Raw genomic sequence first — 25,457 nt, forward strand, 5'->3', positions numbered from 1 at the left:
CTCTGTTTATTAGCACAGCTTTCTGCTAATAACACCCAGAGAATGTGAGCCCCCATACAAGACCCAAACAGTCTTCTTTATACAGATAAAAAGGTGAAAACTAAACAAAGGGACAAAGAGAGCAAAATGCATATCCTACTTCCTTACTAACTTTTATTGATCTAAGGCTAATATGTCACCAATATATTTACTCACAGTATTCATTTGTCTGCTTTGCCGGGTCTCCACTCTCTGCAGCTGTTCATTGGTTTTAGTAACAGTCTTTCAGTTTTCGCTTCTGTTTCCATTTCTTACAGTGTAGCATCTGCTTAGCACTTTTTTAAAAAATAAAACAATTCAAAACAAAATCCTGATCCTACATTCAAGAGGAAGGTTCCTGAGAATTTGGTTGCAGAACTTTAGTGTCTGCATATTTCAGTCCCTATTATTTATTCAGGTGCAGGTCTGATGCAATCTGCGCCCCCAAGAATGCCCATATGATGCACGGGGGGCCCTTGAAATACCTGTTAAAAGAGAAGAAGAGAGTAGATTAAAAGATGGGGAAATCAACCAATGCATCAGCCCTTCTCTGCATCATTGAAGCACCAGGCATGGGTTCTTTCCCACTAGTCAGACGTCCAGAAAGAAAAAGGTCTTCAGCCAATTATTTCCTTACACTCTGAAGAGGTGAAATTCAGCCCTGTGCAGACAGCCAGGGCAAGGTCTATGCATCACAGCGGGGTTAAGTGGCACTTCACTGCCCAGGTGCTGGGAGACTCCGGTGGCACAGGTTTCCTCCTGGATTGGAACAGCCGGCTGGAATCTTGTGAGGTACAGAGCAGAGAGAGGTTTGGGCCACAACGTTCACCTCAGAGGCTGAGCTTCTGCAGACTTTTGGGATGTTCCCATCTGAGGAGGAGAATTTTGGCCAGCCCCAGCTCAGAGCTTTCAGTCACTTCAACCAGTGATTCTCTGGCACAGTTGATCTAAAGCAGCTGCACTTTTCAGGCCTTGACCTTTTTGCAACTGGCTTTTAAAAGCATGTGGGGGGAGGGGTGTTATTGAAAAGTATATGGAGGCAAACTTGGTTTGGTGTGTTTCTAAAGCTGCTGATTTGTGTGTGAGAGGGGTCTGGGCAAGGCATAGGTGTAGGGTTTTAAAAGTGGGGATGGTCGGACACTCGCTGCATCAGGGGTGACAGGGGCCATGGAAAGGTCTGAGCAGTGATGACGGGGGAGGGGCTCCATGTCAGGCCACCCCTCTCAGACTGCAATGGCTATTGAGCACAACCCCTGGCTCTGCGGATGCTCTCACTTCTGGGCCAGCCCCACAGCCTGATTCTTCCCAACCAGTATCTGGCCTGGCCCCAGCCCCAGGGGTCAGGGTGGGGCAGGGTGTCCAGAGCAAGGTGCTCGGCCTTGGTTTCTCTCAGTGCTGCGGGGGGCTCTATGGCCGCTCCCCCCAGCCCTTCCCCCCAGGCACAGTGAGACAGAGCAGTACCTGCGGCAGGGGGTCCGAGCTGGTCATGCGAGTGGGGGGGTCTTCAATCCTGCCCCACGGAACACAGCCCCTGCAGGGCGTCGGGCACCTGGCCCAAGACCCTGATATTAAATAGCTGTCCCATGATTTTGGATGTAATGTCCCCCTGTTGCAAGGGAACAAGGATCAATCAGAGACTCCGACACCCATGAGAACGAAGGGTATTAACGGCACCGGGAGCCAGCAACATTTCCTCTCCACATCTGAGGGACGGATTCCCCCGCCCAACCCCCGAGACGAAATCTTGTCTCTTCTCTAGTGACTTCCATCCCCTCTCCCACCATTGTGGAATGAACTCCTGCCCCCACTCCTCTCAGTCCCCCCGCAAGAACTGTTCTACCTCCCAACCCAGCAGGAATCCAGCTCCGCTCCCCAGAGTCCCCTCAGCCACCCACGCCCCCTCCGGCTGAGGGGCTGGGAGGCTTTGGGCAGTAGTGCTGGGGGGTGAGAGGAAGTGGACACCTTTCCCCAAGGGATCCCCATGTCCTTAACGTGATGCCATGGGCAGTGGCTCTGGTGAATAGGGCACTTATGCAGCCTCTGCTGACTGACTTCTCCAGTTCTCCCAGAGCAGGTGTGGGCTGGGATAACATGATACCAGAGCTCTATGAAAATTCCCCTCCTCCCACAAAAACAAACAAATCTCTTTTGCATTGAACTTTTCCATGGAAATGTCAGCATTTTTACAAAAATAAAATAAAATAATAATAATCAATACAAATATTGTTATTCGGGAGTCCTAGCAATGTAGGGTGGAAGGGACCTCATGGAGTCAAGTCAGGCTCCCCATGCTGGGGCAAGACCAAGTAACACCAAGTAAATATGCCGATGGGTGTTTCTCTGACCTGTTCTCAAACACCTTCAGCACTGAGCGGTCCACATGCTGATCTGTCCAGCTGAAGTTCCTCAGGCTTCCATTCTCCTTTATAGGCCAGTCTTGTTGGTTCGACTATATCTCCCAGTTGCTCCATTTCAAAACCAAAATACTTCAGATTTCAGCCAAAATAGACCAGCCCCAAAATAGTTTGGATTTGGGGTTTTATTCATAAAAGCTCAACACTTTCCAAGGGGATAGGTGGGAATTTTGACCAGCTCGACATAAAAAGCCTCTCTTAACAGGGAGGGTAATTAACTCTTGGGATGATTTACCAAGGGTTGTGGTGGATACTCAGTTTACGGGCGATTTTTAATTCAAGATTGGATGATTTTTAAAAGACATGCTCTACTTTACAATGAAAGCTATTGGAAAAAAATTATGACCTGTGTTATACCAGCAATTAGACTAGATTGGGGGGGTTGAATTTATCCTCTGCGAACACCATGGGATCCACAGACTGTATCTAAGGGGTCCTCCAAAGGTGGTTGTTACCATAGAACACTGCTTCTCAACCTGTGGGCCGTGGATTCCTAGGGCTCCACAGATTGTGTCTACAATTTCCACCTCCATTCAAAATTTTGGATTCATCCACAAATGAGAAAAAAATCCACTGGTCTAGATAATCAAAATGGGTTTTGGAATCTCTGACTAAATGGAATTTCTGTTGTTTCGGCATCTCTTAAGAGAGAACACGAGTCTCCACTGTACATCAGATTTATTGTTGTGGTACCCATTGCTTCTATCCCCTCCTCCGCCTCTTCTTTGGCACAGAGCACAGTGACAGGAGAAATGGCTCCCGGAAACTGCACCAGAGTGACTGGCTTCATTTTCCAGGGAATCACTGACACAGTGGTCTGACAAACTGAGAGTCCTGAGTCTAACCTTGACATCATCTTCAGCAACTTTTGTGAGCCAGACCAGGCCTGCTTGATCATACCTGCCAGTGAAGCTGCACCACAGCCATGACCACTGTCTTTTCACTTAGGGTGACCTCTTCAAACACCTCAAAGCTCTCGAGTGGGATATCCCTATGGCATTCAGGCCTCAGATCAGGAACAGGGGCTGTCTTACAATCCTCTGCACAGAATAGCATCTTGACAACGGCTTCACTGTTGTGATGAACTTTTAACCTGTTTATATGCACAGTCCGAGGTGCATCCCTGCTGCGGGGCCTGTGTACATTGCAGGTAACAGTGTGATCCCTCCCTATCACCTCAGAAGGCCCCTCCCATCAGTTTGCAATCTGTACTTTTCCACAAGGAATAACACCAGCAGCAGATCCCCTGCATCAAACGAGGCTCACAAGGAGAGCGGAACCCCCTTTATCCCATCGAATTGGGACCAGGGCCAGATTGGTTAACCAAAACGTTGGATAATCGGATGAATGGGAAAGTGCCAGGCTGCAGCGCCATCTAGGGACCATAGGAGAGATTGCCCACTTCTGGACCTGTGTGCGCTGGTTGTTGGGTTAATACCGAGAACCGGATAATGGAGGCTCAGATAAACAGGGTTCTACTGTATTGTGATCATCCCATCCTTTCCGAGCTGCTTGGCTTCTAGTGAGGCTTTGCGTCATTATTCCAATCACGGTTGTAGGGAAACTTAATTTAGGCTCCTCCCTGTGAAAGGGGAAGGAAAAGTGAAGTGCTTCAGTAAGATCAACCTGACCAGAATGAAATGGTTCCATTTTTTTGTTTCAAAAGGACATTTAGCTTGAGAAGTTTATTTTATTTTGGATGAGATTGTGCCTTTCATGGTTTGTGGCACACAAGTAGATAAGTTAGAGAAAACAAAATACTCTTGCTGGACGTTCGCAAAGTCTCGCTAATTTGTTTCTTAGGAGCCAGAACAACACCACGTAAGAACCCAAAAATCAGAGGGAGAGAACGCAGGCTACTGCCTATAACAGAGAGGCACAACTCACTGGGGACCTGCTGACTGGCTGCTGCTATGCGCCGATTGTGTGCTGCCCTAGCGAGCTACCTAGCATGCAAGCACGCCCAGGAACCCGGCCCGACATTTAAAGTCACAGTATTCACTTTAGCACAATCACAAATACACCAGAGCAGCAACATTTCCTGTTTTACAAGGTCTCTCCTTTTTTAGAACCCTTGTTTTAAACATGCCATGAAGGATTTGAATCAAATTTCAGCAACTACTTATCATGTGGGTGGAATCATCATTAATGTGTATTCTGGGTAGTTATGTTGTTGGCTTCTTTAGGAAATTTGGGGAAACAGGAGCACTGGGAAAGCCTCCCCCCACAAACACACATACACACCACACATTTGCTGCCCACTGGTGCTGCCTGAGCAGTAGCATTGTGACATCAGAGAGAACCCACCACTCAGCACTCCCTCCCTCCGGTTCATTTTCATACTTGGGGGGAATGACTAGCACCCTGGCTACCGTGGCAACAGCTACTTTTGACAGCTGATTGCCCCTTTGTTATACCAGAACATCATCACAGACAGGAAGTTTGTAATGAAACAGGGCCAGAGCTGGATAACCAGGACAGTCTCTGCTGTGCTCAGTGGGGTTTGTGCTGCGGTACAGTGCTGTGTTCCTTCGCAAAGGGCAGGTGCTTGTTACTTTCCTCAGTAAAGCCTAGGTGAAAACAAAATGAAAAATTCCAGCTCTTTTTCTTGGATATTATTTCTCTGCTTCTTGCACCTTCAGGGTTATAGCTGAGAACTTTCACTGACTCTGAAGTATCAGAGGGGTAGCCTTGTTAGTCTGGATCTGTAAAGGCAGCAAAGAATCCTGTGGCACCTTATAGACTAACAGACTTTTTGGAGCATGAGCTTCCGACGAAGTGGGTATTCACACACGAAAGTGCATGCTCGAAAACATCTGATAGTCTATAAGGTGCCACAGGATTCTTTGCTGCTTTTACTGACCCTGAAGTTGCATAAAATGTGTATTGTTTTAATGCAGTTTAATGTAATGACTTTCAATACTCTGATCAGCACAGCACTGAGTGGTGAAACGGGGATTTTCACCAAGAGAACAATGGCAATAAAATATAGACGGAACCAACGCATGAGTAAGAACTTCATTATTTAAACAGCTTGTAGAGGTGAAGACTCACCCCCGCAGCGCCTCCTGCTGGTGACTTCTGGGAATTAGCTCGTTCCAGCTCCGGAGAGCCCTCTGCAGGCCAATGATCCACCTGTCCCCTGACCCCCGTGCCCCTCCCTGGACCCAGTGCCCCTTTAGCTGGGGTGCTGCCCCCTGGCAGTAACCCATCAGTCTCAGGGTCCCTCCTCAAGGAACCCCCAACCCACTATTCCCACCTCGCCTCACTATCAGGCTACTGCCAGTCATTGTCTAGTCCCACACCCTAGGGCAGACTGCAGGATCAGCCACTCATCACTGGCAAGGAGGGTCTGGACCTGCTGCCTTGGCCTACCCCTGGGCTGCCCTCTGCAACCCCCAGGACCTCTTGGCCTTGTGCGAGGCTGCAGCCTGGGGCTTTCCAGGCTGGAGCTCCCCAGCTCCTCTGCCTTTCCCCAGCCCTGCTCCACTCAGGTACCCTGTCTCTAGCTCCATGCAGCCAGGCCCTTCTCCTTCTACAAACAAAGAGAGACTGAGCCTTCTGGCTTCCCTGGCCTTCTTATAAGTTGCTCAGTTTGGGGCGTGGACCCAGCTGCAGCCACTTCCCCCAATCAGCCAGGGTTTTACCTTGCCCAGCCCCAGCCCTCTGCAGGGCTTTTCCAACAACTTCCAGGCTGGAGCGGGTGCTCACTCCATTACACAGCACATAGATAAAAGATTTTCTTTCTATTAAAAAAAAACCCAAAGGAAATTAACAAACAAAACCCCTTCATTTAACGTTACTTACAATTGCTTTCATCACTAAAATCATTAGGAAATACAAAGTCAAGATTTTTCAACAGGATGGAAAGGTTACAAAGTGAAGCATTCTCAGGTTAGCAAATGTCCAAAGAAGTGTTGCTCTGGCACCCTCAATTCAGTCCTCTTGTGCATTTGCAGGATGATGCAGACGTTAATGACATGATCCCATCAGGGCCGTCCTTAGGATTTATGGTGCCCTAGGCAGGCTTATTAAACTGGTGCCCCTGTTAGGGTGACCAGACAGCAAGTGTGAAAAATCGGGACAGGGGAGGGGGACTGTCTCTATAAAATCGGGACATCTGGTCACCCTAACCCCTGTGCCTGTCTTGCTCCTAGCAACACAAACATAAGCTTACAGTATTGGAAAACTTGCCACATGCATGTTATTAAAGCCAATTTAACTTAATTAAGCACACTGTAATGCTGATGGACTAGCACTAAAGAAGTAGCCCTATAGAAAAAATTCTGAGTTGACAGAATGATGCAAATAATATTTTTTTTTCAATTTGTCAACATTTTATTGGAAATTTATATGAAGAGATATTGAAACAAGGATTTGTTTTTAATTAAAAGCAATCTTTCTGGCTTTTTTGGCTGCAAAATCAGTAATAATGTCATCGTATGACAAAGACAAAGTGATGGCTTGTTCAACTGCAAGAATAGCAAGACCAGTCAAGTGTTCCTGACTCATTGTAGAGCGGAGATAGTTTTTAATGAGCTTTAGTTTAGAGAAACTCTGTTCTCCTGATGCTACTCTTACAGGAATTGTCAGTAGAATATGAGTGGCAATGTATACATTAGGATAGATATCAACAAGTTTGCTGGTATGAATAAACTGTACAATGTCCATCATCGACTTTGCATGTGGCAACAACTCAATTCTTCGTACAGTTCAAGTACATTTAAATCAAAATGATCACCTTGCTTCAGAAGGCTCTCTACGTCAGGGGTCCCCAACACGGTGCCCGCGGGCGCCATGGTGTCTGGAGGTGCCTCTCAGTGCACCCACATACTGGCCAGAGGACAAGCATCTGCCGAAATGCTGCCAAAATTCGGCAGCATTTCATCACCGACGCCTCTGGATGACACCGCTTGCTGCTGACAAGCAGCGTCATCCAGAGACGTCGTCGCAGAAATGCCGCCAAATTTTGGCAGCATTTTGGTGGATGTTCATCCACCACCACTGCTCTAGGTTCCTGCACATTGTCATTAGTTGCTCTTGTTCTTCTATTTCGTTAAATTTAGTCCCACTCAGCCCGCTGCCAGCTGAGTGAATGGAACCCCAAGCTAACAGTGGGTTGAGTGGCTCAGCCGGGGTCTCAGCCACCAGCCTGCTCATCCCGCTGCCAGCCTGGGATTCCTTGGGGGTCCCCAGGCCAGCAGCGGGTGCTGAGTGGGGCCAGCAGCCAGAACTCCGGGTGGCAATGGGGTAGCAGCCGGAACCCCAGAGCAGTGGCGGGCTGAGTGTCACTGTGTGCCAATAAAAATCAACTCACGTGCCACCTTTGGCACATGTGCCGTAGGTTGCCAATTCCTGCTCCATACACTAGTAAGGAGATGAGCATATTACAGTTGTTGGAGGGCTCTATTTAGCAATAACAGGGCTATAGGAAAGTCAGTCGACATCTTTTGTTTCTCTGATGAAAACTGGCCCACACCCTTCCCCATACCAAACTTGTCACAAATAATTGTCAACAACTTAATTTTCTGGTTTTGGCTAAGATATTGATTTAAAAAAAACTTGAAATTGAATTCAGGATTGTTAGCAAGCATTTTTGGCAAACAAATTTGTTATATGACAATCTAAATGGCAACAAAGCACTGCTTTCATGCTTAGTTCACGCCCCAGCCTGCTGGTCCAACAGCTGCAGTAGAGGAGGAGATAGGTGGAAAACTGCAGGACCCCAAAATCCACCTCTTGGGGTGCAGAGTGGCAACAGCAGCAGCAAACTCTCAGGTCCGATCACACGCCAATGGGCACCACCGCCAGCCCAACTGACCATGGTGAACTTAGCCCAGCATCTGATCTCAGGGACGGGGCACCCATGGAACCACTGCAGCTCATCCTGCCCTGTGCAGCTCCCTCTGGATGAGATGGATCACTGGCAGCCCAGGGGAGAGAGGCACTCCACAGCTAGGGTGACCAGATCCAGATGTCCTGATTTTATAGGGCCAGTCCCGACATTTGGAGCTTTGTCTTATATAGGCACCAGTTACCCCCATCTAGGGTGACCAGAGAGCAAGTGGGAAAAATCAGGATGGGTGGTGGGGGGGAATAGGAGCCTATATAAGAAAAAGACCCAAAAATTAGGACTGTCCCTATAGAAGTGGGACATCTGCTCACCCTACCCCAACCCGCGTCCTGATTTTTCGCACATGCTATCTGGCTATTCCCAGCCCAGCCCTGTGCGACCATTCCAATCCTGGCTGCCTACCGAGGAAGTGAGTTACTTTCACTTTCATTCCTCAGCAGGCAGCCAGCCAGCCTCCCCCCGCCCCCAGCACCTCACCCAACCCAGCCCTGGGAGAGAGAAAGGGCGGGTGCTCCATGGGGCAGGGGGGGAGAAGAATGGACATTATGGGGGACAACAAAGGATACTGCCAGAGCCGCGGAGCCTGCCTCACCTCACGCCAGGGGAAAGAGTCACACTCACAGGTGAGTTCCTTCCCCCACCCCTCCTATCTCCCCTTCCCAGAGACTTCCCAGCAGCCAATACCCTCCCTCAGACTGTGCTTGATTACAGTCTATAAATATCTACATGGGGAACAAATGTTTAATAATCGGCTCTTCAGTCTAGCAGAGAATCAAAGAAAGGTCTAAAACGATCCAATGACTGGAAGCTGAAGCAAAACAAATTCAGATTGGGAATTAGGTGCAAATTTTTAATGGTTAGAGTAATCAACCATTGGAACAATTTACCAAGGATTGTAGTGGATTCCCCATCACTGACAATTTTAAAGTCAAGATTTGACGTTTTCCTGAAAGATCTACTCTAGGAATTATTTTGGGGAAGTTCTCAGAGAACAGATGTTCAGATTAGATTATCATAATGGTCCCTTCTGACCTTGGAATCTAATTAACCAATTTTTCCCCCTTTCCTTCACAGCCCCTTTTTAAAAGGAAAATAAGTCCTGGTCATTCTCTTCTTTTCTCCCCAAAGTTTTATTTCTAAACTTTAAAATGCATGGAATAAAAAAACAAGTAGAAACAACAACAAAACAAAACAAAAAAAGGCAAATTCAGACTGCAGGTAAATTTTCAAGAACACCATTCTCAAAAGTGACCTATTAGATACATATACATTTCAGTCTTACTGAAAGTCAATGCACTGCAGTCTCTGAAGGGACAATTTTTCAAATGAATGTAGGCACCTAAAGGTGCAGAAAGATACCTAGTGGTATTCTCAAAGCCAACTTCTCCTGAAATCATCCCCTTGTTTAGGGATGGGGTGATATTAATAAGCTTTGATTTTAAATCAGTCTCCCTCTACACAGTGTCCAGCCTGACCCAAAATGACTAGAAGAAAATTTGTCTTTCCTTTATCCAGAGACACTTCACTTTACCTTCTCAATGAGCTCAATGCAGGCAGTCAGGTCCATCCCAAAGTCAATCAACTCTCATTCTATTCCTTCCTTCTTGTACTCCTGCTGCTCCAGCATGAACATGTGATGGTTGAAAAACTGTTGCAGTTTCTCATTGGTGAAGTTGATGCACAGCTGCTCCAGGCTGTTAAACTGAACATTCAAAACACAAAGCAGTGCTGGTTAATTTGGAAAAGTAGAACATTTCATTAATAGACAAACATTGCTATAACTCACATCAAATATCTCAAAACCAGCAATGCTACCTGGGCTGCTTGGTATCCAGCTGCTGGTTGATGCGTGTGACCATCCATAGGAACATCTTCTCATAGACCGACTTAGCTAGAGCCCCCACCAAATTGTGCACCTACCAGAGACACCACCATAGCAAGAATTAGAGCTCAGTTAGCCTCTAAAGTTGAAATAACTGTCTGAAGAAAATGGAAAGCAAAAGCTAGTGGCGCAGTACCTGCTGGACATTTTGTCCTTTGGTCACATATTCATTCCCAACTTTCACCCTTGGACAGCACAAAGCCTTCAGTAAGTCAGCAGAATTCAGACCCATCAGGTAACCGACTTTGTCAGCCACTAGCAAAAAGTCTAGAAAATATTTCTCAGGTCCTCTAGTCGGTTAGCAACTCCCCACTTTGGGCCCAACTCAACTCCTGCACACTTCAATAGGAGTTTTGTCACTGACTTCAGTGGAAAGCAGTTCATGCCTTATATTTGTAACCCTTCTGCCCCTCTGAGTTGGCAGCAACAAGGGCCGGGTTCAGTATCCAGGGGTTCCGTTTCAATAACACAATGCAAAACCGGCTCGAGCCCCCACCCAGTGACCTGGGACAATTACCTACCACCCCCCCCCCGGGCGCCTCTAGGAGGCAATACTTCCCCACTCGCAAGCACAGAGTCCGAGTGTAGCAAAATCCTTTTAATAAAGGAGGGAAACAATGCGGCATCACGTTGGAGAGACACCACAAACAGGACTATACACAAACCATAAGCAAAAAACCCACCTCCAAGTACATTTGGCACTGTCCTTTTCCCCTTAGGGTCTTAAGTCCAATCACCCCAAAGTCCAACAACCCAAGAGTCTCTGTCTCTGGTCAGTGCCACCCCAGAGTTCAAAAGTTTATCTGCCGAGTTTTACCCCCCCCCCCAGCCTGGGTAGAAATGGGGGGGGCACACACAGGGTGTTAAGGGACACCTTACGTGGGCCAGGGTCGACTGCCCCGCTTCTCCGTGGAGTTCTGCTGCAGCCTTCACCACGACTGGCTCCACTCCATCATCTGTGTCGCTCCTCCAGCCAACCCATGAACCACCTCAGCCGTCCCAGCGAACCGCTCCACACTGCTCACTGTTCCACAGGCTGCACCAACGTGCTGCAGACTGCTCCGCTCTGCCAGCTGCTTAGCGATCGATCTTCAGGCTCCCCCACTCAGTGATCTCAGCTCAGTAAGCTTAGCTCTTTTAGTGATTTCAGCTCTTAGTGGTTTCAGCTTGTAGTAGAGGAGCCTCAGTGCCACCTTGGCCCAACGTGAATTCAGGTCAGCAGCCTCCCGATGGACTCCTAAAGGATTCAAAATTAGCTCTGATCTTTAACAGTGGAGAGAGGAGGATGTGCAATTGGTGTTCCAGGCCCTCAAAAGGGGCCCATACCATCAGGTACACACACCAGTCCCCAGCCTCTCTCCCTCACTGGGTTTTGGAACCCATGTCCCTTGTCTAGCAAGTACTATTTCATGTAGGTTGAGTCATTTCTGTCATAAAGCAGTCTCATAGTTCCTCATTCACATAATTAAGGTAACAGCACTTTTTTTCCTTCCTGCCCCAATAACAAAGAAATTGGGGATTCCACAGTGTGAAAATAACCATCCCATGCTGCTGTGTGTTATGCTAAGTGGAGTGGGTTTACCAATGCAAATGCACATTCCTAAAATTCCTTTGCCCACTCCTCATAATGTACCACCAGATGTCAGGGTAGATCTCATCCTGACTCTGCTTACATATTTATTATCAATTATTATTATTAATATTATTATTATTATTTTATTAACACAAGCATAAACTACACTGAATGACCATTCAGGTTGCTTGAAGGCACTCAGAGCCTTAATGCATGCAGATCAGAAATGAAATAAAAAATCTCCAGCATTCATTGCCACCTTCACAGTGCCTATAACCCTAGTGATAACATGCTCTCCAGTGCTCCATATGGCCTTCACTTCCATCACCAGCAGTACACACCCCAACTCCATCCAACTCACTTTACAGCAAAACTTTACCTTGACTCACACTCTTGTGTATCGAGAATCAGGGTAACAAGAAGGGTATGTTAGCAAAAAGAAGGTGGTCTGGGAAAGTGTAGGACCCTTACTGACTGGAGGAGGCAACATAGTGACAGATGATGGGGAAAAAGCTGAAGGACTCGATGCTTTTTTGGCCTCGGTCTTCACAGACAAGGTCAGCTCCCAGACTGCTGGACTGAGTAGCACAGTATGGCGAGGAGGTGAGCAGCCCTCAGTGGTGAAAGAACAGGTTAAGGACTGTTTATAAAAGCTGGACATGCACCAGTCCATGGGGCCGGATGCAATGCATCTGAGGGTGCTGAGGGAGTTGGCTGATATGATGGCATATTGGGAGAGGTCCTGGATGACTGGATAAAGCAAATATAGTGCCCATCTTTAAAAAAGGGAAGAAGGAGAATCCAGGGAACTACAAACACACAGCCTCACCTCAATCCATGGAAAAATCATAGAGCAGGTCTTCAAGGAATCCATTTTGAAGCACTTGGAGGAGAGGAAGGTGATCAGGAACAGTCAACATGGATTCATCAAGGGCAAGTCATGCCTGACCAACCTGATTGCCTTCTATGAGGAGATAACTGGCTCTGTGGATATGGGGAAAGTGGTGGACTTGGTATACCTTGATTTTAGCAAAGCTTTTGAGACAGTCTCCCACAATATTCTTGCCAGCAAGTTAAAGAAGTATGGATTGGATGAATGGACTATAAGGTGGATAGAAAGCTGGCTAGATCGTCAGGCTCAATGGATAATGATCAATGGCTTGATGTCTAGTTGGCAACCAGTATCAAGCAGAGTGCCGCAGGGGTTGGTCCTGGGGCCGGTTGTGTTCAACATCTTCATTAATGATCTGTATGATGGGATGGATTGCACCCTCAGCAAGTTCGTGAATGACACTAACCTGGGGGGAGAGGTAGATATGCTGGATGGAGAAAGGGGATGGACAACTCCAGCTTTTGTAAAAGAAAAGAATTGAAGTGCCCAGACCATATGTGATAGAGATCAACTGTGGAGAGTTTGACAGAAACCATCGACATCTACAGTTTGTTCCTCAGAAAGAACAATCAAAGCAAACTCTACAGATGGCACATGCAAGAAGAAGAAGACAGATTCCAAATCAACCAGAGACAGTTGTTGCAGCTAGTGGACAGCCAGATGCCCAAGTTGTTATGTGTTTGGAAAACAAGTACAATTCAGAGACCCTTAACAGACTGATCCATGCTGAACTTTAAAGACAGTGTGACACTGTAAATTGTAGGAATAGTAAAAATTTAGAGGGAGCTGTAACAGAATGTTAAGCAGTATTATAATGTTCAGCCACTGGGTGGAGCCTGTATAACATACTTAATTTCATTGTTTGCTGTGTTGTTGTAGCCGTGTTTGGCCAAGGACATTAGAGAAACAGAGTGTGTGAGGTTCTATCTTTTATTGGACCAACTTCTGTTGGTGAAAGAGACAAGCTTTCAAGCTACCACAGAGCTCTGCTTCAGGATCGCGTAAGCTTGTTTCTTTCACCAACAGAAGTTGGTCCATTAAAATGATATTACCTCACCCACCTTGTCATTCTAATATCTCACAACAGCCATTCAAGGCAGTGCATTAAAATGTCTTATAGTGACCATATCTCTGGTATAGTTCTCTGGGAAGGAAGCCATGTAGCCAGTCCATATCTTGGACAAGAGCCTAACCTGCTAGTAGCAGGCCTGCAATCTACCATGTACTAGGTGTCCATAACACATCCTGACCCCATTGACAGTCCTGGGACCTGACTTATTGACAACGCCAGGATCTGACTTTCACCCTCTGTACATAGAACAGGAAGCAGGGACAGCAGCAATATGCTTCTCTCCCATGCATCAGCCACATCTTGAGAGGAAAGGCATTCCCCATGGCCCTTGCTGATAGCTGTACCAGGTGGGTAATATTGCTGTTAACATTCCCCCCAGAGCATGTCAACCCAGGTGCCGCACATTCTGACAGCTTTACCTTCTGTGCCATCCGGCTCCGCCTGCTCCTCTCATTGCTTCTGCTTGAACTTTAAGTTCCCATAGTGCATGACTCCCCCTGTCAGCTTGTAGATTCCCACCTTCTCCTCAGGGTTGAAACTCGGGATTTCAATGGAACTCTGTGTAGAGGAACCAGGGCAGTCAAACAGCACAAGGATTCAAATAGACAGTTTAACTGTAAACCCCTTGGGGCAGGGCTTTGACAGGAAAATGGGCCTTGCCCTAGATTGGGTACCCTGCACACAACTACCTTCTACATCTTGCTTGGCCGATGCCTGTCCTGGTGCTTTTCAGACACTGTGAGGGAGGGAGTGCGGCAATTCTAAAAATATCTTTTTTTTTTATTTCAATTATCCTTGTAGTCAGGTGAAAGCAGCCTAAGCTCCTTACATTTCTGCCCTGGCAAGAAACAGCAGGGACTACTGTCAATCAGCAGTAACTGGGGCCTGGTCTACACTAGGAGGTTATGTCGAATTTAGCAGCGTTAAATCGAATTAACCCTGCACCCGTCCACACAACGAAGCTATTTAGTTCGACATACAGGTCTCTTTAGTTCGATTTCTGTACTCCTCCCCGACGAGGGGAATAGTGCTAAATTCGACATGGCCATGTCGAATTAGGGTAGGTGTGGATGGAATTTGATGCTAATAGCTCCGGGAGCTATCCCACAGTGCACCACTCTGTTGACGCTCTGGACAGCAGTCTGAGCTCGGATGCTCTGACCAGCCACACAGGAAAAGCCCCGGGAAATTTTGAATTCCATCGTGGCGAGCTCAGCAGCACTGGCAACGATGCAGAGCTCTCCAGCAGAGGTGTCCATGCAATCTCAGAATAGAAAGAGGGCCCCAGCATGGACTGACCGGGAAGTCTTGGATCTGATCGCTGTGTGGGGCGATGAGTCTGTGCTTTCGGAGCTGCGCTCCAAAAAATGGAATGCAAAGATCTACGAGAAGATCTCCAAAGCCATGAGAGAGAGAGGATACAGCCGGGATGCAACACAGTGCCGCGTGAAAATCAAGGAGCTGAGACAAGGCTACGAGAAGACCAAAGCGGCAAACGGACGCTCCGGAGCCCAGCCCCAGACATGCCGCTTCTACGAGGCACTGCATGCCATTCTAGGTGCGGCCGCCACCAGTACCCCACCAGTGACCGTGGACTCTGAGGATGGGATAGTGTCGACGGCCGGTTCCTCGGAGATGTTCGTGGATGGGGAAGATGAGGAAGGAGATGAGGAGGACGAGGCAGTCAACAGCGCTTACAACGCTGATTTCCCCGACAGCCAGGATCTCTTCATCACCCTCACGGAGATCCCCTACCAACCCTCCCCAGCCGTTATCCCGGACCCTGAATCAGGGGAAGGATCAGTCGGTAAGTGCTTTAAACATGTAAACATTTATTTTTAACAGAACAGGAATATTAACTATGTGAAAAGAAGGTCAATATATACGGGGATAGAACAGAAATCCTCATGGGAGATCTCCACGAAGCTCTCCTGGAGGTAATTGAAAAGCCTCTGCATGAGGTTCCTGGGGAGAGCGGCCTTATTGGGTCCTCTGTGGTAGCACACTTTTCCGCACCAGGCTATCATCAGGTACTCGGGTATCATTGCCTCGACAAGCATGGCGGCATAGGGCCCTGGTTTTTGCCGGCTTTCACGCAGCATGCGGTCTTTATCTGTGTCACTGATCCTCATCAGGGTGACCTCGCTCATGGTGGCCTGCTTTGAATTAGGGGAATGTTAGTATTGGGACTGCTTGCCTGTTCCTTTACATAACTATAACCGGCAGTTTACAGCCACGTGGTGGAGGTGGGACAGGGGCAGCATACAGGGATCTTTCCCGGGGACAGCCGCGAGGGGGTGGGACAGGGGCAGAGTTCATGCTTTCCGGATTGCCGGCAGCAGGAACTGGCCAACGCTAGGAGTATTACTTTGGCCGTGAAAGGAGGGCACTGCTATAAATTAAGTTTTAAGCAGCCAAAAGTCTACGGCTTACCATGTCTGCCTGCTACACGAATTCTGCTGTCCTGCCCCGCTTGTCTGATCTCCACTGCAAGACCCCAGGCACTGAATGCGAAGGCCGAAAATTCGAACTTGTCCTGAGTGCGCATGAGATAGGTGCTGTGCATGGTCTTGTTCACAGAGACAGACTAGACTATGTTCATTGTTCGCAAAAATGTATCTTTGTAAGGAATTCACTCCCTTTTTCCCATCACACAGCTGCGACTGTCTCCCGACCTACCCCAGCATCCCCCTCACAGAGGCTGGCACAGATTAGGCAGCGAAAGAAAAGGACACGGGATGAGATGTTCTCGGAACTTATGGGCTGCTCCCGAGCCGAAGCGGCCCAGCAGACCCAGTGGAGGGAGAACATGTCGCAGTACCAGCGCTCACACAGCGAACGGGAGGACAGGTGGTGGCAGGAAGACCAGCAGGTGACTCAAACGCTGCTTGGACTAATGAGGGAGCAAACGGACACGCTCCAGCGCCTTGTGGATGTTCTGCAGGACCGGAGGCAGGAGGACAGAGCCCCACTGCAGTCTATCTCTAACCGCCCTCCCCCGCCACAAAGTCCCATACCCCCCTCACCCAAAGTACCAAGAAGGAGGGGCGGCAGGGGCCGTGAAAACTGTCACTCCACCCCTGCAGAGTGCTCAATTACTGGAAGGCTCTCATTCCCAAAATTTTGATAAGTCCTTTTCTTCCCATCTCACCCAAGCCCCCATCCCAGTTTCATCCCCTAACTGTCTAGTTGATAATAAAAAATACTTTTCTGTTAATTACTGTTTCCGTCATGTTCTTTTAGAGGAGACTGTTTGAAGGTGGGGAAGGAGGTTGGTAATTGGACAGGACAGTCACCTTTACCAGGGTACAGACACGGAGGCAGGTTCAGCAGCAGGTCACACACACAGTGCAGTCACTAGGCACCCTGGTCAGTCTGGGAGGTGGTTTTCATGTTTGGGGGGGGGCTATGTGACTTTGTGGCGGGGGAGGGCGGTTAGAGATCTTATGCAGCGGTCCTTATCCTGGATCACAGAGCCACGCAGCAGGGGATCTGTAACCATCCTCCCCCGCTACAAAGTCACATAGCCCCCACACACAGAGTCCCGAAAAGGAGGGGTGGCAGGCTCCATTGAAACAACCAGTCCGCCACTGCGGACCGCTCTAGGAGCAGGAACCTGTCATTCCTCGAGTTTAGAAGCGGTCTTTACATCACTACACACCCTACCCACCACAGTCTGCGTCCCAGTTTCAACCCTTTACCGCGAAATCAGTACTAAAGAAAACAGTGTTAATTAACAAAGTTCCATGTATTTTATTTTTAAGCGTGCGTTGGAAGGGGAGGAACGGGGGGAACGGGGTATGTAACTGCAGAGGATAGTCAACATTAGCTGGGTAAAGAAACGGGGGCAGGTTCAGCTTCTCTGTAAACAAACTTAATAGTCACAGGTTACCTTGCTCCCTGAGGAATCTAGCTTTCAAAGCCTCCCGGATGCACAGCGCTTCCCGCTGGGCTCTTCTAATTGCACGGCTGTCTGGCTGGGCGTAATCAGCAGCCAGGCGATTTGCCTCAACCTCCCATCCCGCCATAAAGGTCTCCCCCTTCCTCTCACAGAGATTGTTGAGCACACAGCAAGCTGCAATAACAATGGGGATATTGGTTTCGCTGAGATCTGAGCAAGTCAGTAAGCTTCTCCATCTCCCCTTGAGACGTCCAAAAGCACACTCCACCACCATTCTGCACTTGCTCAGCCGGTAGTTGAAGAGTTCTTTGTCACTGTCCATGGCGCTGTATAGGGCTTCATGAGCCAGGGCATTAGCGGGTAGGCTGGGTCCCCGAGGATCACTGTAGGCATCTGCACATCCCCAACAGTTATTTTGTGGTCCGGGAAGAAAATACTTTCCTGCAGGCGTCTAAACAGACCAGAGTTCCTGAAAACACGCACGTCATGAACCTTGCCCGGCCATCCAACGTTGATGTTGGTAAAACGTCCCCTATGGTCCACCAGTGCTTGCAGCACCATTGAAAAGTAGCCCTTTCGGTTAATATACTGGCTGGTCTGGTGGTCCGGTCCCAGGATAGGGATGTGAATTCCATCTATAGCCCCACCGCAGTTTGGGAATTCCATTGCAGTGAAGCCATCTATGATGACCTGAACGTTTCCCAGGGTCACTACCTTTGAGAACAGTAGCTCAACGATTGCGTTGGCTACTTGCATCACAGCAACCCCCACGGTAGATTTGCCCACGCCAAAGTGGTTCGCTACTGACCGGTAGCTGTCTGGCGTTGCAAGTTTCCAGAGGGCTATGGCCACTCGCTTCTGCACAGTCAGGGCACAACAGTCCCGTAGGCGTGCTGTACCCCACACACACGCACAGCAGTCCCGTAGGCGTGCTGTACCCCACACGCGCACAGCAGTCCCGTAGGCGTGCTGTACCCCACACGCACGCACAGCAGTCCCGTAGGCATGCTGTACCCCACACGCACGCACAGCAGTCCCGTAGGCGTGCTGTACCCCACACACGCACAGCTGTCCCGTAGGCGTGCTGTACCCCACACGCGCACAACAGTCCCGTAGGCGTGCTGTACCCCACACGCGCACAGCAGTCCCGTAGGCATGCTGTACCCCACACACACGCACAGCAGTCCCGTAGGCGTGCTGTACCCCCCACACACGCACAGCAGTCCCGTAGGCGTGCTGTACCCCACACACACGCACAGCAGTCCCGTAGGCGTGCTGTACCCCACACGCGCACAGCAGTCCCATAGGCGTGCTGTACCCCACACGCGCACAGCTGTCCCGTAGGCGTGCTGTACCCCACACGCGCACAGCTGTCCCGTAGGCGTGCTGTACCTCACACGCGCACAGCAGTCCCGTAGGCGTGCTGTACCCCACACACACGCACAGCAGTCCTGTAGGCGTGCTGTACCCCACACACACGCGTACAGCAGTCCCGTAGGCGTGCTGTACCCCACACGCACACAGCAGTCCCGTAGGCGTGCTGTACCACACACACGCACAGCAGTCTCGTAGGTGTACTGTACCCCACAGGGACTTTCAGCTAAAAAACCCTCAGAAACTAAACAATGAATTTAAATATTAGAAGTGGAAGAAATTTCAAAACCTTTGGGACAGCATAGGAATAAAGCACTAATGTAGTGAGCCTAAAGTGGAGAGGGAGGCAGGGTTGTTTAACCAGTGGGGATGCTGGTCACTGAGGCCTTCACATCAAAGGAATATATATGAAAATCCTTGTGGCCCAGAGGCTATTCAAGAGAGTCTCAGCAGGCATGTACCTCCAAGTTGATAAGGGACTAGGAAGGCAAGTTTTGACCCAGCTGTGGCCAAAGGGCAAGGTTGAAAGAGGGCTTTGACTTGGAGAGTTTAAATCAGCACCTACCTGGAGAGCAGCTGGTGAAAGCTGAGCTCAGGCAGGCCTGCAATGATGCTAGTGGCAAGTGCTTGTGAAGAACTCGCTACCCCAATAACAGCCTGACAACCCGAGGCATCAGCCTCAGATTGCTAAGAGTCTGCTTGGACTCTGCCCTGTCTGACACTCAAATACTCCTGGAGCCAAAACCCCTTTGGTCTGCGCCCCTTTCTCTCTGACCATGGCAATCCACGCCCTGGTGCCATCTGGGCCTGGTTAATGCAGTTCTCTGTATTTCCTAATGAAGTCTTGTGCCCACGAGAAAGCTCCAGCTAGTTTGGAAAGAGCAGCAAAAGTTACTGGGAACATGCCAGCCTGATACTCTGCTCTCTCACTGGCTCCTCACTGAACAGAATCCAGTTTGTGGTCACTGTCCTGACTCTGAATCCCTGCAGGGAATGGTCCCAGCTACCAGTGGTGCCAATCAGGGGCAGTTGGGGGGTAAATGCCCCCACCCTGCTCAGAGTTCTGTAGGCCACAGAGCTGGGGGGCCATGGCCCGACCACTTTTATACAAGGGTCCCATACTAAAGCAGTACAGCTGCTATTGGTACAGTCCAGAGCATCCCTGTGTGGAAATTTGACCAGCCACCCCTGCGTCGCAGCAGAGTGGGACTGAGCCAAATGGTGTTGTGACCTGGCACGTGTGGAGTCTGTTCCTGTAGGGCAGAGCATGGAGAGTCTGCTGAGACCTCGACTCCTGGCAGCCCTGGCTCATGCACTATGTGGGTAAGAGGGGAGACTCCCCAGCCAAGGGAGACTTGGGGTCCCTGCAAGGAGGTGGATGAGTGGGGACTGAAACAGGGACCCTGCCAGGAGCAGGGGGCAGGGACTGGAATTTGCCTCCCTCTCCCCCCCCAAAAAATATATGAATTGGCACCACTGCCAGCTACCCCACAACCCTCCTTTCCCAACCACAGGCTCCCAGAGCAGCTACGTTCCCTTCACAACCACAAGCTCCCAGAGCAGCTATATTTTGCTGGGCTATAGATATCATCTACCAACAGAGGACGCCTGATGCCCTTGGGAAACGGAGCCTTCACAGGCACCAGACCATGGCTGGAACTCATTGCCAGGTGAAATAAGAAAGAGTGACCATAACCTCAGCACATTCAGAGCTAAATGCAGCCACTAGAGATCCCCCAAGTCCCAACGCTTCTGTTTTCCCTGGACAGGCACGTACTGAGACAAAGCTCCGGAAGTGGATGCTACAGATCTACCTGCATTTTGCTAGGCTGCTGATCTTTCTTCTCCTCAGCAACTGCAATTGTTGCAAAGTACTGGATGACACGCTTGGTGTTCACAGTCTTCCCAGCACCAGATTCTCCACTGTTGGCAGGGGGGGTGAGGGTGGGGGGGAAGCATTCACTTGTAAAAAAAATTAAATCTATTCTTCACATCCTGTCATCTCACTCACAGGTACTGGAATATACTCATGTGATCAAGATTGACTGGTTATCAGGGTCTGAAAATAAAATGGTACAAAGAGCTATCAAATGGGCCATAGTGCACATTGCACCCTAAAGCCAAACTCTGTTCCGCCTCCACCCCCCGGAGACGCCACCAAAACCAGGACACTCTGCCTGGGGGAGTGATTTTGATGTTCCATTTCCAAAGCTGTGGTCAAAGCTGAGGAAACACCACACTTGGCTGGAGCTTGGATGGGCAAAAGGGGCCAGTTGCAGAGCTGACTGGGCTGGAGTTAGTTGTTGACAAGACTCTGGGTTTTCTATCAATATTTTAAATATTTATTGACTTAGAGTCAAATTCCCTGCCCTGCTCTGTCCCTAGCTCCCATCTGGAATATGGCATGTCTCTGTGCTCAGTTGCAGGGCAGGACCTTAGGGTTGGCTGCCAACTGGTGCCGTTAGAGTAGTACCCAAGCTGTTCTAACTAGGGCAGGTCAGAGAATTGGGGAGCTGTAATCAGTTCCTTGATGGCCCCTGAGATTACTGTGACAAAGTCCTGTCAAGCAAAAGTATTGTCAAGCTTATTCAATGTTAGGCCTAAAACTTCCAGAAGCCTCAAAGATCAAGCATAGCAACCAGAGCAAGTGTAGCAAGTTCAAACTAGGAAATATTGTAGACTTGTGGTCAGCTCCAAAAAGCAGGCTTGGCAAAATTAGATACAGACCTTTGTTCAAGGTGTAAAGCAGCCAAGCACTTCTTTAGGCTGTATTAAATATTTTGTGTCTGACACATTAACCACAATTAGGACAATTGGCTGTATTCGGAGAATATGAGCTGTGCACCTGTGCATAGATCACAATTTCAAAATAACTACAACTACCACAGTAAACATTTGGCCCTACCTGATTGGTTGACCTGCTTCAAAACACGGCGGGCAGATGAGATAAAATGCGTAGAGTCTCAGGTGGGTTTGTGTGTGTTGATCTAAAAGAAATCAGGCTCACATAGACCCCCTGAACTGAGGAAACTTGAACTACACCGACTACCTGTACCTGGCCAGTGCAAAGAGCGGTCAATTAAAGGGTAACGTATTCTCGGCAGGGTAAGATTTTAAAGTAAAAAAGTCTGGTTGCATGCAGTATAAAGTAGAGGAGTAAAGAAGTCTGGGTTGCTCCAGCTGATTTGATCTCAAGTTGTACTGACACTACAGTATTAAAAATGGTGGTGTTGGAATAATTTGATCTCAGGTTATATCAATGCTGCAGTATTAAAAATAGTAATAAGTACCTGATCCATAATATTACTTGCACTTGTGCTTGTCTTCAGTATAATTTGCCATTTATATTAATCCTTATTCAATGTTGTTCTTTAACTTTTCTTTTCCTATTCTGTCTGTGTTGCATTTATAGCCGTAAGTCATTAAAAACCTTTCTTCAGGAATAATCAGTAGTTTTAATTTCTTTATGCAGACACCACTTAACCTCATTACATCTGTGTTGGGTGGTGGGAAGTAGTGATCACCCAGGGTATAATTAGGACCCTGATGTGTGTCTCCCTCTTCCATAATCTCCACAGCCCCCTTCTCTGCTGCACTGAACATTAACCCCTTAGGCCATGATTATGTCTCACGTAGATATGCAGAGCAGTGCCAAAGCCTGAACCATCAGAATATGATGCAGACTTCAGTTCTTTCTTAGGAAGTCAGGCTTTCTTGCTCTAGGCAGAAAATATCCTTCCTAGCCTGAGATCTTGACAACTCACAGAAAAACTAAACTTTCTGGCAGAGGGAATGGCTAACATATTGATACTTGTCGTGGTCTCAAGCCCATTGCCTCTAGGAGTCCCCAGGCAGCAGCCAAACACAGATAAGATTCTAACCCAGGGGTGGGCAAACTTTTTGGCCTGAGGGCCACATCTGCATAAGGAAATTGCATGGCAGGCACAAAAGTAGGGGTTGGGGTGCGGGAGGGATCCAGCTGGGGGTGCAGGCTCTGTGGTGGGGATGAGGAGCTTGGGGTGCAGGAGGGTGTTCCAGGCTGGGACCAAGGGGTTCAGAGGGCAGGAGGGGGATCAGGGGTGGAGCAGGGGGATGGGGCATGGGAGGAGGGCAGGGGTGCAGGCTCTGGGCAGCACTTATCTCAAGCAGCTCCAGGAAGCAGTGGCATGTCCCCCTCTTCAGCTCCTACATGGAGGCACGGCCAGGCAGCTCTGCCCACTGCCCTGTCCGCAGACGCCACCCCTGCAGTTCCCATTGGCCATGGTTCCTGGCCAATAGGAGCTTCAGAGCCTGCACTGGGGGCAGCATGTGGAGTCCCCTGGCTGCCCTTACGCGTAGGAGCCAGAGGGGGGACATGCCGCTGATTCCAGGAGCCATGGTACGTGCAGAGCGGGGTAAGCCCCTGACTCCACTCCCCAGCAGGAGCTCAAGGGCCAGATGAAAAGGTCTGAAGGGCCAGATGTGGCCCCCAGGCAGTAGTTTGCCCACCCCTGTTCTAACCCCTCATGAGGGAAGCCATTATTTGTCTCCTCATTTTATAGATGGAGAGACAAAGGTGAGAGAAGGGAAGTTGTCCAACCTGACTCAGTGAGCTACTGGAAAATCTGGGCTAGAAACTAGAGCTGGTGGAAAAATTTGGACAAATAATTTGCCAAATAAAGCAGTTTTGGTGGACCCAAAACTAGTCACAAACATGACCCGATAGTTTCAGCTTAGAAAAAGGTTTTCAAACCACAAATCTATCCCACTTTATAACCTTTAGCCCAGTGGTTAGTGCAGTTGCCTAGAATGTGGGAGCCCCAAGTCTGAATCCCCATTCTGGAACAGAGACTTAAGTGCACAGCTTCTGCCTCTCTAGTGAGCAACCTAACCAGCAGGCTGAATTGGGGTTGGGGCCTCTTAATCTTGCCTGTTGCAGCTGTTCAACTTTGAGTATCTTCTTAAATGTTTATTGGGCCAGAAGGAAAGAGAACGGCTCTATAGCCTGGTGATTAAGTCACTCCCCAGGAAGGTAGGAAATAAGGAGTCAAATCATCTTGCTGCCTGATTTAGAGCTGAGTACCTTCATCACCAGGCTATGGTATCTCGCTTTGGTCCAATGAATATTTAAATATTTTAAATGCTGAGCTCCGTTAATTGGGCAGCCAGCCCTGCACATCGCTGCAAAATACTAGGGTTTTCCCCTCCAGGTAAATGACTCACTAGTTAACATGAACTGATAGGTGCTGTCAGAGATGGAGAAGATGTGGGATGGGGCTTCTTGACACTTTTTGCCCCTGTAGCCAGCCACCACCTCAGGGTTGTACACTGGCAGCCACTTGTAGGGGTTGACAGTGACACAGAAGAGGCCTGAGTAGGTCTGTACAAAGAAGAATGGAAGCACCGTGCCCATGAGAATTAAATATCTTTATGCAGAAAAGAAATTTTAAAAATCGATTTACATAGATTATGCAGGCTGCGTAATGCTCTTTGAGGTTATACAAGACAGTAGGCTCATGGAGGTGGGTCATCATCACCATGTCCTCGACTTTATGATATTTGGGAGGATTCATGGGGAAGACTTGGTCATCCTTGGCAGTCACAGTCTGGCAAAACCAGAAGAGAACAGGTGAAGAAAGCTAAGCAAGGAAACTTTCTGAGCTGCATGAAAATGACTTGAAGCGGATGGTTTAATTTCCTACTTACTCTGTCATCATATGTTTTGACTGTGACTTTGTCACTCTCCCTGCTCTGGATGATTCCTTTCACATACATTTCTTTATCATCAATTACAAAGCAGGTTCCTTTAGTATCAAATGGGTGATTCTGGGCCTCAGTCCTCTCCTTCTCAGGCTTCCACAGATAGGGAGCAGCATCTCCAAAGATTGACATCTCCGCATCTGAACTCATGGCTGAAGTTTGGCTGGGGAACCAAGGACGTGTTTGAAATTCAGCACTGTCTGACAATGGTCAGTTTCAGTTCCAGGACTTCTGAATGCACACTCTCTTTTTTCCATATTTAGGGACTGGGCTGTGTAAACCATTACCAGGACTTATTGATAGGACTGGGGCCACTACAGGCCTAAATTCAGTCCGGTGTTAAAAGCAGATAAGGGAATACCTAGAAACAACATCTACATAAAGTCAGTAGGCCTAGATGACGGACATTATAGGGCTTTTGGAGAATTAGACAATGAAAAAAATTGAACCACCGATGATTGCTTTAGAAAGGGCTCGGAGAATTAAAGGTATCGGAGAAGTGGGGAGAAAAGCAAAACTGAATCTATCTTAAACAAAAAATGTGACCCTGCAATCTATCATTCTGTAGTCTGAAGGCTTGTCTCCGTAGAGACTTATTGAACAGCAAGTCAGGGTGTGAATGTACATGGCACTAAGGTGCTGTGTGGAACCTGCTGCCAAGCACTAAATGTTCTGTAGTGAGTAGCTAGTGGAGTCCCATAGGATCCAGTACTAGTCAATATTTTCATTAATGATTTG

At 48.6% G+C, this 25,457-nt stretch overlaps 1 pseudogene; it reads right to left on the bottom strand.

Annotated features, from left to right (window-relative positions):
* Nucleotides 1-1,522: 1,522 nt before the first annotated feature.
* LOC123346992 lies at nucleotides 1,523-24,869 on the bottom strand (annotated as a pseudogene).
* Nucleotides 24,870-25,457: the final 588 nt, after the last annotated feature.

The sequence above is a fragment of the Mauremys mutica genome, chromosome 12 (genome assembly GCF_020497125.1).
Source record: "Mauremys mutica isolate MM-2020 ecotype Southern chromosome 12, ASM2049712v1, whole genome shotgun sequence".
Lineage (NCBI taxonomy): Eukaryota > Metazoa > Chordata > Testudines > Geoemydidae > Mauremys > Mauremys mutica.